Source organism: Globicephala melas, chromosome X (genome assembly GCF_963455315.2).
Source record: "Globicephala melas chromosome X, mGloMel1.2, whole genome shotgun sequence".
NCBI lineage: Eukaryota > Metazoa > Chordata > Mammalia > Artiodactyla > Delphinidae > Globicephala > Globicephala melas.
In genome coordinates this window covers 109,177,040-109,193,420 of record NC_083335.1, presented here as the reverse complement: position 1 = coordinate 109,193,420, position 16,381 = coordinate 109,177,040, and positions in this window count along the sequence as shown.

Genomic DNA, 16,381 nt, shown 5'->3' with positions numbered 1-16,381 from the left:
AGTTGCTGGTGGGTGGCACTTTGAGTGGCGAGACCAGATCAGTGGTTCTCAAACATGGCTGCACATTAGACGCTCCTGAGGAGTATTTACCTCCACAAGTCCAGACTGTGCCCATGACCAATTAAGTGAGACTCTGGGGGTGGGACCCAGACATAAGTAGTTGTTAAAGCTTTGCAGGTGATCACAGTGTGCAGCCACATTTGAGAACAAATGCTTCAAGCCAGCGGTTCTCAACCCTAGCTGCGGATTAGAACCATCAAGGGAGCTTTTAAAAAATACAAATGCCTGGATCCACCCAAGATCAATTAAATTCATCTCCGCTGGTGAGGTTTAGGCCTTAGTGCTTTTCAAAAGCAGACTGTTTTTTAACGTTGTGTTGAGGTTTGAGAATCACTGCTCTGTTAATTAGCCTTTGTAACTTCATGTGGATGAAATCTCCTATGGGCAAGATTGGGTTGGGGCAGGGAGGAGAGGCAAGAGGTGAAAGACCCAGAAAACTGGGGTCCACACCAAGGGCAGGGATGTGAAGAGAGATGTAAAGTGGGGAAGGTGGGGGAGCTGAACATTTTGCACACTGTACAGTTTTGCCGAGGGCTTTGGAGGATTTGGGAAGGCCTGATGATTGTACTATCTTGTTGGCTAGCTGGCCTGAGTAGTGGGCAGGGCACGATGTGAAAGCTGAGCCTACTAACTCTTTTTAAGTTTTCTCTGAATTAGATGCCTCAGTGAGGGTGACCAACTGTTCCAGTTCACCCAGAACTGTCCTGGTTTTAGCACTGAAAGTCATGCATCCCGGGAAACTTCCTAGTCCTAGGCAAACTGGGACTCTTTGGGCACCCCAGCCTCACCTCTGCAGCAGGGACCCAGAACTCGATGTGTGGCCACCACAGAGGAGTGGGCTTTTCCTTCTGGCCAGTCAGTTGGAAGAAAATCAGCCTTGTTAAGTTCTTAGGAGTATTTCATTCATGTCGACAGTGAGGGACAGGCATTGTCAAGATGGTGGGGAATTTGGAAAAACCTGATCCTCAGTGCATGGCGTAAGGACATTTGAATAGTTTATCTTCATTCTTTCTCTTTTTCTTTCTTTTTTTTTAAAGACTTGTTGTGCCAAGACACACACACACAAACACACACACACAAACACACACACACAAACACACAGACACACACACATCACTGTTTGGTTGGCATAGCATTTGACCAACATAGGCATGGAGGTCAAACAGATTCTGAGGAGATGAGAAAAAAAAATCCTGGTCTGTGCCCATGAGCTCCAGTCTGACAGATGGATGTAACATACTCAGGAGCATTTGCAAAGCACATGGCTTGAATGTAGATTAATGCCACGCAAAGCGAATATGCAAATGTTAACAGGACACTGAGTCACAGAGTGAAATGCCACATCAAAGGAATATGGGGTTAATCAGGAAGGACCTTTTTGAAGATGTGAATGTCACTTTCTGAAGTGAGGATAATGTCACTTTTCTAAAACATACAAAAAAGCCCCAAACACTAAAACTGAAACCAAAACAACTCAAAGTGCTCATTAAAGGGAGGAGGTCAAAACTGGATGCTTCAATGTCCATGTTCTAGTTCAAAGACTTTAGCATATAGTCTCTGAGGTAATCCACCCTCAGCACAATCAAAGCCTGGTTTGGAAGCTACTTCAATTTGTATCATCAGGCTGCTGGTAACTGGTTTCCCTGACACAGAAGCCACAAGGGATTCCTTACTGGAATTGGGACTTTGGGGTAAACCCTAGAGCTGTGGTTCTCACATTTGAGTGTGTGTCAGAATCATCTGGAAGACCTGTTACAGAGAGGCTGACCCCACCCCCGAGCTTCTGATTCTGTAGGTCTGGGGTGGGGCCTAAGAATTCCCACTCCAGGTGATGCTGATGCTGCTGGTCCCGAGACAACACTTTGAGAAAGAATGGACTAGAATAACATTCTCCTTGAGCAGTCTTATAGACACAGTAACACAGCTCTTCCTAGAACAGACCTTGCCATTTAGCACCTCATGACTAAAATTGAAGAATGTAAAAGGAATGAAAATTGAAAGTCAAGAAAGCTAGATGCCATCTGGGGAGACAAATGGAAAACATCCTTATTTTTGTTTGTGGCTAGAACTATAGCCTTCCACTAAAAATATGGTGTTTCTGGATTTCATATGTGAACAATTAAAATGAATTCTGCCACTATGGCTTAAAAATAAAGAACATCCTACTTTTTGGAATGAGGAAATAAATCTTGTTTTCTCCTGAGTGATCACGGGTCACCAAATTATATTCTGAACATATATATCAGACTATGTCATAAAGTGCGTTTTCTTCCTCCACAGAGTCATCTTGTTGGATAACGATTGGGACCAGTGAATTTCTTAGCAGTTGAACTATGCCCATGAGGTAATTCAATCAGTTGCTCAGGTAACACTGCAACATGCATTTCAATTAAAAGTATGTATTTTGAATTAATGCAAGATAGACAGTTCGTTTACTTTCTTAGGTTAGCTCAACCACAATGCCTAAAGCAAATGCTTCTACATCCTGCAGGAGAAATTTAAGGTATAGTGGACTTTCTTGCTGACTGATCCGCCATCCATTTTCTCTTTTATTCCTTCCTAATAGCATTCCAATTTTGTTCAGGTATCTGCAAGTCATTTATTTGGGAGGTGACCTCAGGAAACACTGTTAGAGAGTGGAGAAAGAGACAGAGAAGGGAAGGAAGCAATGAAGGGAACATTATCAAGTGAGTTACCGCTGTGGTGCTCAGTGCGGCCGGGGCCGTGTGATGATGGTATAGGGCACACTGCTGGCAGACAATTCTCAGGGGGGGTTCTATCCATCTTGTGACAGCTTTTGTACTGCTGTCTGTTATATAAACATCTTTGGAATATATAGTGTCTCCCTCCAGGGGCAGAGGACAGCTTTGTTTCCAGATCAGGATAATTAAAGATATCTTTCTCTGGGACAAAAGTTGTGCAAGTTTGCTAATAGACCCTTGTAAGACTGGGGCTTTCTAAGCTTGGGGTCCTTCTGCTATGACACAGACCCACTGTGTGCATAGCACCCACTTGGACTACTCCGCATCACCCCCGCGGGATTTGGGTGTCAAGGGAAACCAATGGGCACGTGAAGCTCATGCTGCCTGCTGGCTGTGAGTAATAAAGCTCTTTTTCTCTGACCCAGGGGACTCATGTCTTCTGCCAGCATCCATGAAACGGTGGCAGGCTGACCTGCTGGCTTGCAGGCAGGGGAAAATCTCAGACTCTTCACAATCCTTGAAAGATCTCTCAGACTTATCCCTCCTGAGGGATGGTGAAGCTGGGGTATCTAACAACCCTCAGTCCTTAGTTGAAGGCTGTTCCCAGGAGGTGTCAGACCTCCAACATTTCCAGCTTTCTGCATGAACAGGCTGAGTGACCTTCTGCAACTTTGGAGAAAGCTCTGACACAGAGATGTAAACATTGCCATTTAGAACTGGCTGGTGCACGCTGAAGTGGTAAGGCCTGTAGGGTATAGCTAGGGCACAAAAAGGGTCTGTTCTACCTCTTCTGGTGTTCACATACATCACTTTGGAGACCACCAGTGAAGAGTACAAGAGGGACATGTTATAAAGTGAAGCCATCAGAAGTCAGGGGCACCAGATCGTGAAGGATCTTTGGAGCCGTGTTAATTAATGTGAGTGCAATGGGGAGCCATTGGTGTTTTAAAGCAGGGTAGCTACTATTCACTGAGCATTTACTATGTATTAGGCACAATGCCCGGGACTTGAACTATATTAACATAAATATTAATCTTCACAGCATTATTTTCATGATTTTAATATTTAATACTAATTTGTCCATTTATCCAAAAAGGGAATTGTGCCAGCCCTCAAGCCCAGCTGTGTTGGCTCTGAAGCCAGTGGTCTTTTCACTATGCCATGGCTACCTCTTTTCTTGAATTCTCTACATATGAAGAAATGGGATGCAATTTGCTCAGTGTGAAATGATTCATCTTAGGTATCAGATTGGTTTGTGCCTTTTCATTTTACTTTTGAATAAGAGAAAGCATATGTCTTCATTAAGCTGGTATATATGACTATGAAATAACAATTTGTTCTTTATTTAATATAAACATTAAGCCAAAGCCAAAACCAGTTTGTAGTTGATCAATAAATTCCCTTAATTCAAATTCAAATATTCAATGCTTATATTTTTGAGAATCACTTCAATCCAAGTTACCTTCTTGTGTTAAAAAGTCTGAAAATTAATAGAATACATATTTAAATAGAAAAACTCAAATATGTCAATGTTTTCATGTTTATCTAAATGAATGCTGTATTTTTATTGCCATGTAGCCATATCCTATTTATATAAAGTAGATAATTATGTCCCAAGAGCAGTCTCCATTTATGTTGCTAATGGCTCATAAATAAATCTCCTCTCCACTCCTAAACACCAAAAGAACTCTTTGATATTAAATGTGCCATGATTTATCTTAGCTCCCATGTGAGAGTACTGAGAAATGTTGGCAAAAAATAACCCAGTTATTTCTGAGCTAAGTATGGAGATGAAAGTAACTAGTATTTACATTTTGAAAGCTAGCTAGGTGTTGAATTTTTTCCTACACATTTTCCCAACATGTTTAAAAACAATGTAGAAATTCAAATGGAAAAATTCTCTATATAAATTTGCTTAGTACAGGGATTTTGGATTTTTAAATGAAAGCCTTCTAGATTACAAAGCATTTCTTAGAGTGTTTTTCCCTCTATGCTTTTCTTAGGGTGACTAAATGTCAGTGCTACAATGAAAAGGAGCATTAAGGATAAAATTCAAACTTTACAGTGAAGCCATTACTGAAGTTATCTGTTTGGTCAGCTACATACTTTGCAAGCTCACAGTTTTTATTGTGTCCAAAAAATGATAATATGCCTACATTGTATTAGTTTAGGAAAACTGATCTATTTCATACGTGAGTATAATGGCATAAATTTATGGCAGTTTCCAGAGTTCCTTTGATGAATATATTTATAGGAAGCAGGCATTGAAGTTTGCCTTAAAAGTTCATTCTCAAAATGTCTGTTTGGTTTGTCATTTCCAGGTCTGTTGAGGTAGGGGCGTGGAGGTGACAGAGTTGACAGGAATGAAGCATGTCTATTATGTCACTTCATTTAAAAATTACTTAGAAATGCCTATGGAATTTGAGTGAAATCTACATCTGCAAGCAAAGGTTCATAATCTATGTTGTGCAATGAAGGAGTGGAGTGAAGGTCAAAGCTTCCTCAGGAAACTAAGAGGCCATGGTCAGCCTCCAAGAATACCATTTTCCTTAGATTTCCTAGGTCCTGGAAAGGAAATAGGATGAGTACTTGGGAGTCGGAGGTTAATTCTCCACACACTGGTATTGTCAACTCCCTCACCCAAGAAAGGGAAGCTAAGGTTGTCTTCTATCTGTCGGGGCCAGCTTTCTGGAAAGCTGGGAAGTCACCCGAGGGAGGGAAGAGTTAAAGGATAAACATCTGACTTTGTGATCCAAGGTCACATTTGGGGAAGGAGGGCCCCTAACTGGGGATACAAGGTGGGGCCACATAAAGAACATTCTACATGACATCTTGGGAGCCTTGGCTTAAATGCCTGAGAGAGAGAACTATAAATTCAGAAAAGATGGAATTACCCAGGGCCTGCTGGCCAGAGCAGCCCTGTCTTCAGAGGAGCTGTCATTCTACTTGAGGCATAAAGAGTTATGAGTGCAGGTAGAAACTGACAGAACAGGCAGTCAGTAACGGAGACAGCCACCCCAAGAAGGAGAGAACGGATTTGGCTGGCAGTGTCTGGCCAGGACTCACTTAAGTGACTGGAGCTGTGGAGACTCCCCGGTCTGTCTGGACCTCATGCCTATGCTCCACCATGCAATCTCTCAGAATTCTGAAATTCAACATTTCCAGAAATAAACTTGTCACCCAAATTCGCTTTTCTTCCTGTATTCTCCAGCTCTGTTGGTGGCTGGCTCAGCCATCTGCCCAGTCAGCCTGTCCGTCAATCCTCACATCCAATAAGACCAACTCCTTACTCTCTCTCTCCCCCATACTCCACGTCTGCTACTGCTGCTTTGGTTTAGGCCCTCTGCCTTCTCTAAACTCTACATGGCTATCAAACTCTTAGATAAAAAATACAAATCTGCTTCTATCACTCCACTGCTAAACAGCAAGTGTCCTCCCCACTGCTGCCTATAAAGTGAAAAGCAAGCTCCTCTGCATGGCTAAGTAGTGTGCTGGTAAACCAGTTCTATTCAAATAAGGCCCTAGCTTGTAGTGTTTGCAAATTTCCATAGTGTAAATACTCCCACCATGGCCCATTTCAAGCTACCGCATTTAACAGCCAGATCACAACATTTCTGAATATTTAACACGTGGTTGCTAGCTGGCTCGAGCCCACCAAATGCATCAAGCCCTTGAAGATGTGGTGTCTGCCAGGCTTATCCCTGGCCAATCCTGTCCTCAGACTTTCTGCTCTAGGATGTGGTTTTAGCTCTCTGTATTCCAGGCTGTTTTTCTTTCATGCCATCTGAAATGCTTTCCACAGCGCTCCCTTTTCACCCTCTCTTGCGGTGAAACTCTTATCTCCATCTTGAGAAATTCTTCCATTCCTTCAGGACCTGGCTTAGATGGACCCCCAAGGAAGACTTCTCTCCTTTACTCTCCCTGTCTTAACTTGGGTAGCCCAGGAGCAGGCCCCGAGATGAGGATTCATGTGCATTTATTAGTAGGTGTTCCAGGAAAAAGTAATAGGGAAGTAGGGCAGAGGGACAGGAAAGGGAAGGAGAACAAGCAAGGATGACTTACTGCCATGGAGAGCTATGGAGAGTAACTTGGGCTCCATCCCACTAGGGACTTGTGGAAGCAGGGGAGGGTACACATCAGAGTTACCTTGATCAGGGGGAAAGGGGCTGGGGCACTTGTAAACCCACAGGTGTCAGTCATAGGGCTGCCTCTGGGGAAGTAAATTCCCAGACTCTTAAGTTTTCTGTGCATGTGCACAAAGTGGGCTCCTGCAGCCTGAGAGCTGTCCTCGACAAAGAGACACAGCGCTGGTTGCTGGGAGTGAAAGCGGCCTGAGCTGATGTGCAGGAAAATGGCAAAGGGGTTCCAGGCAATAAGGGTGGGGCACTGACAGTGCCTGTGATATCCCCTGGTCTTCAAAACACAGATGTATGTATGTGGACACACACACACCCCGCAGGCTGGTTTGGGTTCCCCTCGTCAGTACTTCTATAATACACTGGCTCTGTTACCATCAGTACAGTCACCCCATGTTTTAGAATTATGTCTTTGTGTATCTGTGTTCCTCATTTTACTGTGACCACCTTGAGGAATCATTTGTCTTTGCAGTACAGTCCAGGCACACAATAGGTGTTCGATAAATGCATATAGATTTAAAGCACAAGGGAGGAGACTATGACGCCAACACAAATGGAAGTATTTGGGGTTGGGGAAGGAGCATGGGTGGAGGAGAGTCTCAGAAAGGCTGGATGGGAAGTTGAAGCACAAGAATCTTTGATGATAGCCTAGATCTAAAGCTGTGTCCACACCCCCATCCCACCCCCACGATGGGCGTGGCCTGCGAAGACACCATTAACACAAAATAAACTTGGTAAAACTGGAAATTGGTTCTCCAGGCCCCCTGGGGATTAGCTTTCTACCCTTTTAAAAAGCATTCTAAATTATCAGAGACAGTTAGAAATTATGTTGGCATTATAAAAGAACCTATGCCTAGCCTCCAAGCCCGCGGTTAGAGGAGGTTTGAATGCATTGTTCACAGGGATTTCCCTGAAGTCTGATTAGCATCTAGGTACACTTCAAACTGCAGCCAGGCTGCTTGCAACGTGTAATTACGGATGTCACTAGCATGTCTAATTTGACAAGTAATGTACAAGGCACACACCAAATGGGAACTGTACCATTTGGCCAATACATGCTGCAGAGTTCAGTTCTGCACTGCCACGAGGATCATCTGTGTGTGCCAAAGAAAACCTTATGAAGATGACAGATATTAGGAAAGTAATGAGAGAGTAGTATTTCTTCCCCCTCCCCTCCCCCTCAGATTAATAGCTCAATGTAATTGGTTAAACTGCATGATCCTTGAAGAAAACTGAACTCTCATTACCATTGTTAAAAAAATCGTTCACCCTCTGCTCTCAAACATTGGGATGTTTGTTTCTTGCCAATTCTCTTCTCTTAGAACCAACTGGGATAATTGGTTGGCATTTGAGTGGTATGAAATTCTAGAACAAAAGGAGTTATGACAATTATCTGGGAAAAAATTATAAATATCCTAACGATAAAGGGCTAGAAAGTATGAAAGAGAAATCTGAGATTAGACCTAAAATAAATTACAATATTGATAAAGAATTTTGTTAAAATAACAACCCTACATTTAGTAAAAATCCATTCTCTCTCTTGCCCCCAGTCTATTTAGTGGCCTTATCAATTGCTCAAGAACTCAGGGTTGAAATTTTGAGTCATCCATCTTTTTTAGGCCCCTAACTACTTACGGAGTTCATCTTTCTTATCCTTTCAGAATGTCATGTACATAAGTCTTGCCTTGGGATAGATGAGCACGTGTCTGTTGACATGGATTTGAGGGGTTTCAGGGGACATCATTGTTACAGGTCTGAGGCCTGGACATATATACACTACCAAACGTAAAGTAGATAGCTAGTGGGAAGCAGCGGCATAGCACAGGGAGATCAGCTCGGTGCTTTGTGACCGCCTGGAGGGGTGGGATAGGGAGGGTGGGAGGGAGGGAGACGCAAGAGGGAAGAGATATGGGAACATATTATATGTATAACTGATTCACTTTGTTATGAAGCAGAAACTAACACACCATTGTAAAGCAATTATACCCCAATAAAGATGTAAAAAAAAAGAGTATACAAATTCAACTTCCTTTTAAAAGGGGGACAAATCTTTTGGTGGACATCCACAGGCTTAAAGGAATTGGTGGACACATTAAACCAAGGGTTTCAGTGCGGGTTGGAGGAGGGAGTAGCAAGAAGGAAAGAAAGGCAGGAGCAGAGAGAGGATGCTGGCAGCAAAATATCGATTTCACGCTTTTGATGAGGTCTGGTTCTATGTGTGTTTTTTTTGTTTTTTTTTTTTCAGAAATATTTTGTTGAAATGGGCATCTGCCTTCCCACCTTTCCCCCTCCTTGCCTCCATCCTTAACAGAGGGCTCAAGGAGCTTTATTTGGAACGATTATTATCTGGGTGATGTCCTTATACCCATGCAGTATTTATTTATTTATTTATTTATTTTTTAAACATCTTTATTGGAGTATAATTGCTTTACAATGGTATGTTAGTTTCAGCTTCACAACAAAATGAATCAGTTATATATATACATATGTTCCCATATCTCTTCCCGCTTGCGTCTCCCTCCCTCCCACCCTCCCTATCCCACCCCTCCAGGCGGTCACACAGCACCGAGCTGATCTCCCTGTGCTATGCGGCTGCTTCCCACTAGCTATCTACCTTACGTTTGGTAGTGTATATATGTCCATGCCTCTTTATCGCTTTGTCACCGTTTACCCTTCCCCCTCCCCATAGCCTCAAGTCCATTCTCTAGTAAGTCTGTGTCTTTATTCCTGTTTCACCCCTAGGTTTTTCATGACATTTTTTTTTTCTTAAATTCCATATATATGTGTTAGCATACGGTATTTGTCTCTCTCTTTCTGACTTACTTCACTCTGTATGACAGACTCTAGGTCTATCCACCTCACTACAAATAACTCAATTTCGTCTCTTTTTATGGCTGAGTAATATTCCATTGTATATATGTGCCACATCTTCTTTATCCATTCATCCGATGATGGACACTTAGGTTGTTCTATGTGTTAACATCCCACCCTGGCTTATGCTTTTCAAGATCATATCGCTCTATCCTTTCAAATTCACCGAACTGCCCAGAAATGTTGCACTAATTTATCTCCATACTTTTTCAACCTCTTTCATCATCTCCCTCCCACGTGGAATCTATCTGATCTTCCCCCGGTTCTTTAGCTGGGCCCGCCCATCGGGCACTGGCTAATAAAAATAAAAACAGGGGCTTATCTAGAGCAGCCACCCACCCCAAGACAATTCCCTACTCCTATCCTTAGTTCCTTATCAAGTCTCCACCTCCTCTTGCCTCTCTAGTCCCAGGTGCCTGACAAGGCATCACTCTCCTGTCCCCTCTTGCAGTTTTGTGCCTTGTGTGTCCTCTGGCACTTGGATCTTAGCACCGCTTTTCCAGTCTGTTTTGCTTACTCTTGGCCTCAGGAGTGCCTGCTCTAGCCCCCATCCCCACATTTCAGAGGAAAGGAAGGAGAAGATGTTCTCCTCTAATTCCCACTGCGAATTCGGGAGCTAATTCTGCCAAAAGAGTCATGCGGAATTTTTTGTGAAAGACTGAAAGGATTAAGAGGAAGGGTGTGGGATTCAGTGGTTGGCTGTGTTGAAACACCTATCTTCATAATTAGGGCCACTCTCCTTGTAGCACCTACCTTCTGACCTCAGAACAGGGTATACTAGCTTTTCAAAACGTCTTTTGCTGGCTTGTTTTCAATATTCACTAACAACTTCAGTGTTAGTATTTGCAGCCCTACTGAACATTTTACTTCTCAACTGGTTTCCTATTTAGAACCTGATGAATGAAAATGACCTCCTCAAGAGAATCTCAAGCAGCGCTTCTCAAACTTGAAAACCCACACAGATCACCTGGGGGGTCTTGTTAAAATGCAGATTCTGATTCCGTAGGTCTGGGGCCTGAGAGTCTGCTTCTCCAATTTGCCCCCAGATGCCACTGCTGCTGTTGCTCCAGGAACCCCATTTTGAGAAGCCAGGATCTAAGTGTCTCTTTCAACTTGCAATAATCACCCATCAGATAAAGCTCATTGGCTACGATACTGCCACGGCACAAAGCTCTACGTGTCTCTTGATGCCAGACTTTTCAGCCATGATTAATGAAGAATAATTGGGTTAATGGAGGTTGCGTTTGAGATACAGCATTTTCCACAAGCATGTATATTAAATGTACCTCACCTTGGAAGGAATCCTGGCCAACTGGCAAATTTCCTCACGCATCTTCTTGGAGATATCCTCTGATGGGTCTGAAAAAGAGAAAAGAAGATCAGAATCTTGGACTTTCCCGGTGGCGCAGTGGTTAAGAATCCACCTGCCAACGCAGGGGACACAGGTTCGAGCCCTGGTCTGGGAAGATCCCACATGCTGCGAAGCAACCAAGCCCGTGCGCCACAACTACTGAGCCTGTGCTCTGGGCCCCTCACTGAGCCTGCATGCTACAACTGCTGAAGCCCGTGTACCTAGAGCCCGTGCTCCGCAATAAGAGAAGCCACCGCAATGAGAAGCCCGTGCACCGCAATGAACGCGGCCATAAATAAATAAATACGTTTGTTAAAAAAAAAAAATCAGAATCTTGCTTCAGAACCATTTCTGTCTGTAGGGATATTTTAGGTTGATGTGGCCAGGAGAGTTAGAGCTGAACTAGCAGCTTCCTCGGGGGTGTGTTCAGTTGTTTTGGATCTGAGACCCTGAGAGGCCCAGAAATGGTCAGCACCAGTCAAACCTTCCTGAATGCAGCATGCGTTCAAACTGTAAACGCACTCCTGTGTAGTTAACATTGGTGACAAACAAGTCAGTGACAATTTCTCATCTCCTATTTTTGATCACTCATTCCCCCCCACTTGAGATACCTCCTTTGATTTCAGCTGTTGATGCTGTATCACAGATATTTTCTAAGTCACTGCAGAGAACCTAAATCCTACCTTTTCCTAGCAGTAAAATTAGCCTGTGGCATGATAACTGCCCGGGCAACTCTCTATTGGCTACAATATCCAGGTGGAAGCAATGGAAGTAACAGGCGAAGGCAGGCTATGAGCCCAAGCTGGCCACAGGGTCTGCTTGTCATGACAGTGTGTTATCAGCAGCTGTCTCCATGTCCATGTCCCTCCTCCCCCTTTCCTCATCCCATTCCCATCTCCCAGAAACATTTATCTTTCATTTTCTTAACCCTTGTAGATAGCACAGTGGCTGGAAACTAACTCGATGAAAGTGTGCTGATGAAGCCAGGCTCAGATTGTGATGATGAAGGTGCCTGAGATTGTGTGAGGCAAAATGATTCATGTAGCCCCTTTTCTCAGCTTATCTATCACTGCTAGAAGGTGCCTCATACTCACTTAAACATTTGTGTTTCCGTATCTAGGTTCATATTTCTCTTTCCATGACCCAGTCCTCCCTGCTGAAGCTTGAGCTAATAGAAAGCAATAGATATAGGAAATTAAAAGAGAAAAATCTCTTTAAGTTGTGGATGGCAGTACAAGTTCAGAAATTAGGAGTTTCAGGGAGTTTTGCTGACTCAGCTTTCAGAATCCTAGGGGTGATTTAATTGGTTGACCTTCACCCCTCCCTCCAGGCTGCTTTATGTTTTTCTTTTTCTCCCCATGATTGAAGCAGGAGACCGAGGCAACATGGACCTACAAACATTTAGATTATGATTTTCCATGACCAGAGTTCAAATCAGTGGGAGATACCACAGGTCTGCAGTACCCAAGAAATTTCCAAATAAGCAGACCCTGTTTAGCTTCTTCCCCTCATGAACTCATCTTTTGTCCGATGTACAAAGCCTGCCCAAACTTCTACTGAGATCATTGTTCCACACCTAGTTGCTATTTAGTTCATTTGCATGTGGCAATTCTATTATATCAGTACCATGGGGAGTGAGTCCCAGGGCAAGCAGGAGTGGTTCCACCTTTGATGAGGTCTCAGCTTTGCTTGCTTAATCTCTAGCTGAGCTCTTGGCTCAGCTCATTGTTATAGCCACAAGAATGCCATCTTTCTGAAGCATTATAGTGGCTTTTTCGAGATCCCTTGACTCATACATTTTCCTCCAGAGCTACTTTATTCATACTAATCAACCTTGATAAATTTCTCTCCTTTAATACGCTAAACTCCTGTTCAGATCTGCACTCAATAACATACACTTGGATTCCATCTTGGACTTTTGGGCCACATGCCACTCCCTGCAGGAGAGTCCAGCCCTGACATCTGTTGTGGGCCACCTAGCTGTATATCTCTGCAACTCAGAAAGCATCCATGATTCTGACTGCTGAGTCTGAGAGCTTCTTGAAGGGCCTGTATCCTCCTCCTCAATCTGTGTCCTACAGTATGTTAGCACTGTGACCCCTTGTTTTTGTTTCCCCCAATGAAAATGGCTTTTTAATTTATTTTTCATTATAAAAATAATCCATGCTTAGTGTAAAACATTCAAACAATACAGATTAGTGTACAGAAGCAAGGAAGGCAGTACCTGAAATTTCACCACTTGGAAATTAATACGGTTCATGATCTTCCAGACCCTTTTCTACACATAGACACAATTTTACGCAACTGGAATGCACTCTTTTGGCCAAATAATATATTGTTACCATTTCAGCAAGTACAGATATTGAAATATGTATTTATTTATTTGCATTGGCTTGAACAGAAGCCTAAGGCTGTTCATACTTACTATACCTTTGCCTATTTTTCTAGCCCTCCCCTTTCTTTCCTCTTCTCTCCTCTCTAACTAGGCCCCCCAGCAGCCCCCGAGGGGCAGCCTTGGCTGTGGCACTTGCCAGGGAGAGGAAGGGAAGGAAGGAGGTGCAGGTGGTCAGGCAGCGGGAGGCGCGTCGCATGCTGTCACTTCCAGGAGAATTGGCCCTCTCCACTCCTGCCAGCTGGGAGTTGAAGTGACGTCAATCTCTCTTTTTATACTGTCTCCTGATTTTTTCTACTCCCTCCACCCTTTGCCTCCTTCCTAGGCAGCAGAAGGGAGGTATCTGCAGAGAGGGATCCGCACAATCGTCAAGCTCCTCCGGCGATTCTGATCTAGGGGCACACAGCTACTCTTTGAGACCTGCTGCTCGCCTCATTGCAGACCAGGTGCAGCTCACGGCTGAATAGGAATCACCTGGGGAGATGGTTAATAATACAAACTCCTGCACCTCATTCCCGGAGATTCTGATTCTGTAGAGCTGGGATATGGCCCAAGACTTGGTGGTTTTTTGCTTTTTTGGGTTTTTTTTGTTGTTGTTGTTTTTAAAAAACAAGATCCCTAAATGATCCCGAGGAACAGCCAGTTTAGCCCATGCTCTACTCCCTGGCTACTCAAAGTGTGGCTCATGGACCAGCATCAGCATCGCCTGGGAGCTTGTGAGAAATGCAGAGGCTCAGGCCTCACCTCTAGACCTACTGAATCAGAGCCTGTATTTTAACAAGATCCCTGGATGAGTCATACTGCACGTTACAGTTCGAGAGGCACCGCTCCACCCCAATGCTATAGAATGGGAAAATTCTTTGTGGGGTTAAGCTAAAAACATTGTAACTCACTTGATTCCCACCTACTGAACTGTTGGTGGGATTTCACAAAATGTACCTACAACTTATGGCGACGTTTTCCTGAAGGAGAAGTGGTAAACAGTACAGATAATTCCAAGTTAAAGGAAACTCTCCACCAGTTTCAACCTTAGCTTGTCTTTGATTTTATGCATGAAATCCTCACGAAAGAAACTGAGGTTTGCATGAATATTTTAGATTAAAGGTTAAAACTGGACCATAGTTTTCTCTTTAGAGTGCTCTGACATCTCAGCTCTCAAATAACAAAGTTATTGGTAAAATATTCAAATGGTCCTATGTAATGTTTGTACTAACTTATGCACTGCCAAGTCCAGCCAATGACAACTGCATTTCAGGAGAACAAAAACACCAATTCAACGTTCATTTTAGTCAGTGAGCTCATACCCCACGACCAGCTCCTGTGGAGCCATCATTTAGGGAAACCTCTGGCCTTCTATGTTGCTTATGAAAACCTCTTGACTAGAATTGTGATTCACCTAGATTCGTCCCAGAAAAATCTTCCTGAAGCATTTGCATGTTGAGCATTCACGTTATTGTTTCATAAAGACGCTGCAAAGAAATGCTTTCTTTTCTCCCACTTATGGAAGGTCATGGAATGATTTCTCCACTTAGTTAGTTTAGAATGCAGGGTTAAAAAAAAAAAAGAATGCAGGGTAAAACCTAAGTCAAGTTGTTCATGATAGGCTGACTTTCAGGGCCCCACTTCCACAGTTTTCTCCTCCAGTGAACCTTTTTTTCTGTACAGTACTTACAGCCTCTAATGCCTCTGCCTTCTTGCTTGTTTCAAAACTCACTTCCTGGATGATTTCCCAAACCTTTGTAACACTGCATCCATTAGAGACAGAAACCTCTCTCTCCAGCCTTAACTCAATAGGGTGCCGCCCATCTGGAATGGGATAGGTTGACTATAGCACTAGTGCAGTGACTCTGTGATGCCATCAACAAATTAGGCTCTGCTATTTGTGACATGTAACTCACGTCCTTAGGTTTGCAATATGGCTGCTGTGCCTCCCCGAATTGTCTCCATCTTTCATGAAGCAAGAATGGAAGAGTGTTTAGAAATCTGCCTTTTTAAACAAGCTTTTCAGGCAGCCCCTTTCAACGGTTTCCACCTAGACCCTCAGAAGCCAGAGCTGGGTGGCACGACCACCCTTAGCTGAAATGGAATCTGTATATACTGTTACCCCAACCCCCAAACTGGAGTTCTGTAACCAGAAAAAAAGGGGAGGAGAATGGATATTAGGTAGTCAGTTAGCAAGACCAGCCACTGTCACTAAGTGGTAAGACACTCATAAGATATTTGAATTTTAAAGGGGAACAAAGCCTTAAGCCAACGGAATAAACCTTGAAGAGTAGAATTTCAGGCCTTAGCTACTGTGTACTTAGACTTTGGGTCTAGGGATGGGAAATTCCTATTGCCTCTCAGACAAGATATTTTTGATATCTTGAATTGTTTTATACAGTCAGTTAATTGTTTTGGTCTGATTGAGATTCCAATGCAATCCACACTTGCTTCATTTTTAAAATGATGACATGTGTTTAAGGTAAGGGCTTGATAAAATCGAATTCTTACTAAACCTTGATGATTATTGAGGATGCTCTGCTTTTCCTGTCTGGACAGGCCCTCGATCTGGCACTTATGCTCTCTCCAGCGGACAGGAGCCTAGAGGAGAGAGGAATGGGTGCCTTTTGGTCGTCACACTTAGTGTGAGTGGGCTGGGATATCTGTGGAAAATAGTGACTTCCACCAAAATAGGGTTGGTGATCAGGTCTTGAGACCGACAGTAAGAGAAGGTAGATTTTTTTCCCCCTGCTTCTAGGGACCAGAGGGAGAGCTGTGAAGAATGAAGATAGAAATCTTAGTGCTAGGAAGGGTCAGAGGGGCTAGGTGGGCTCAGAGAGGCAAAGGATGCTTTGTGTGACCGAAATAAGGTAGCAGGCAGAAAAAG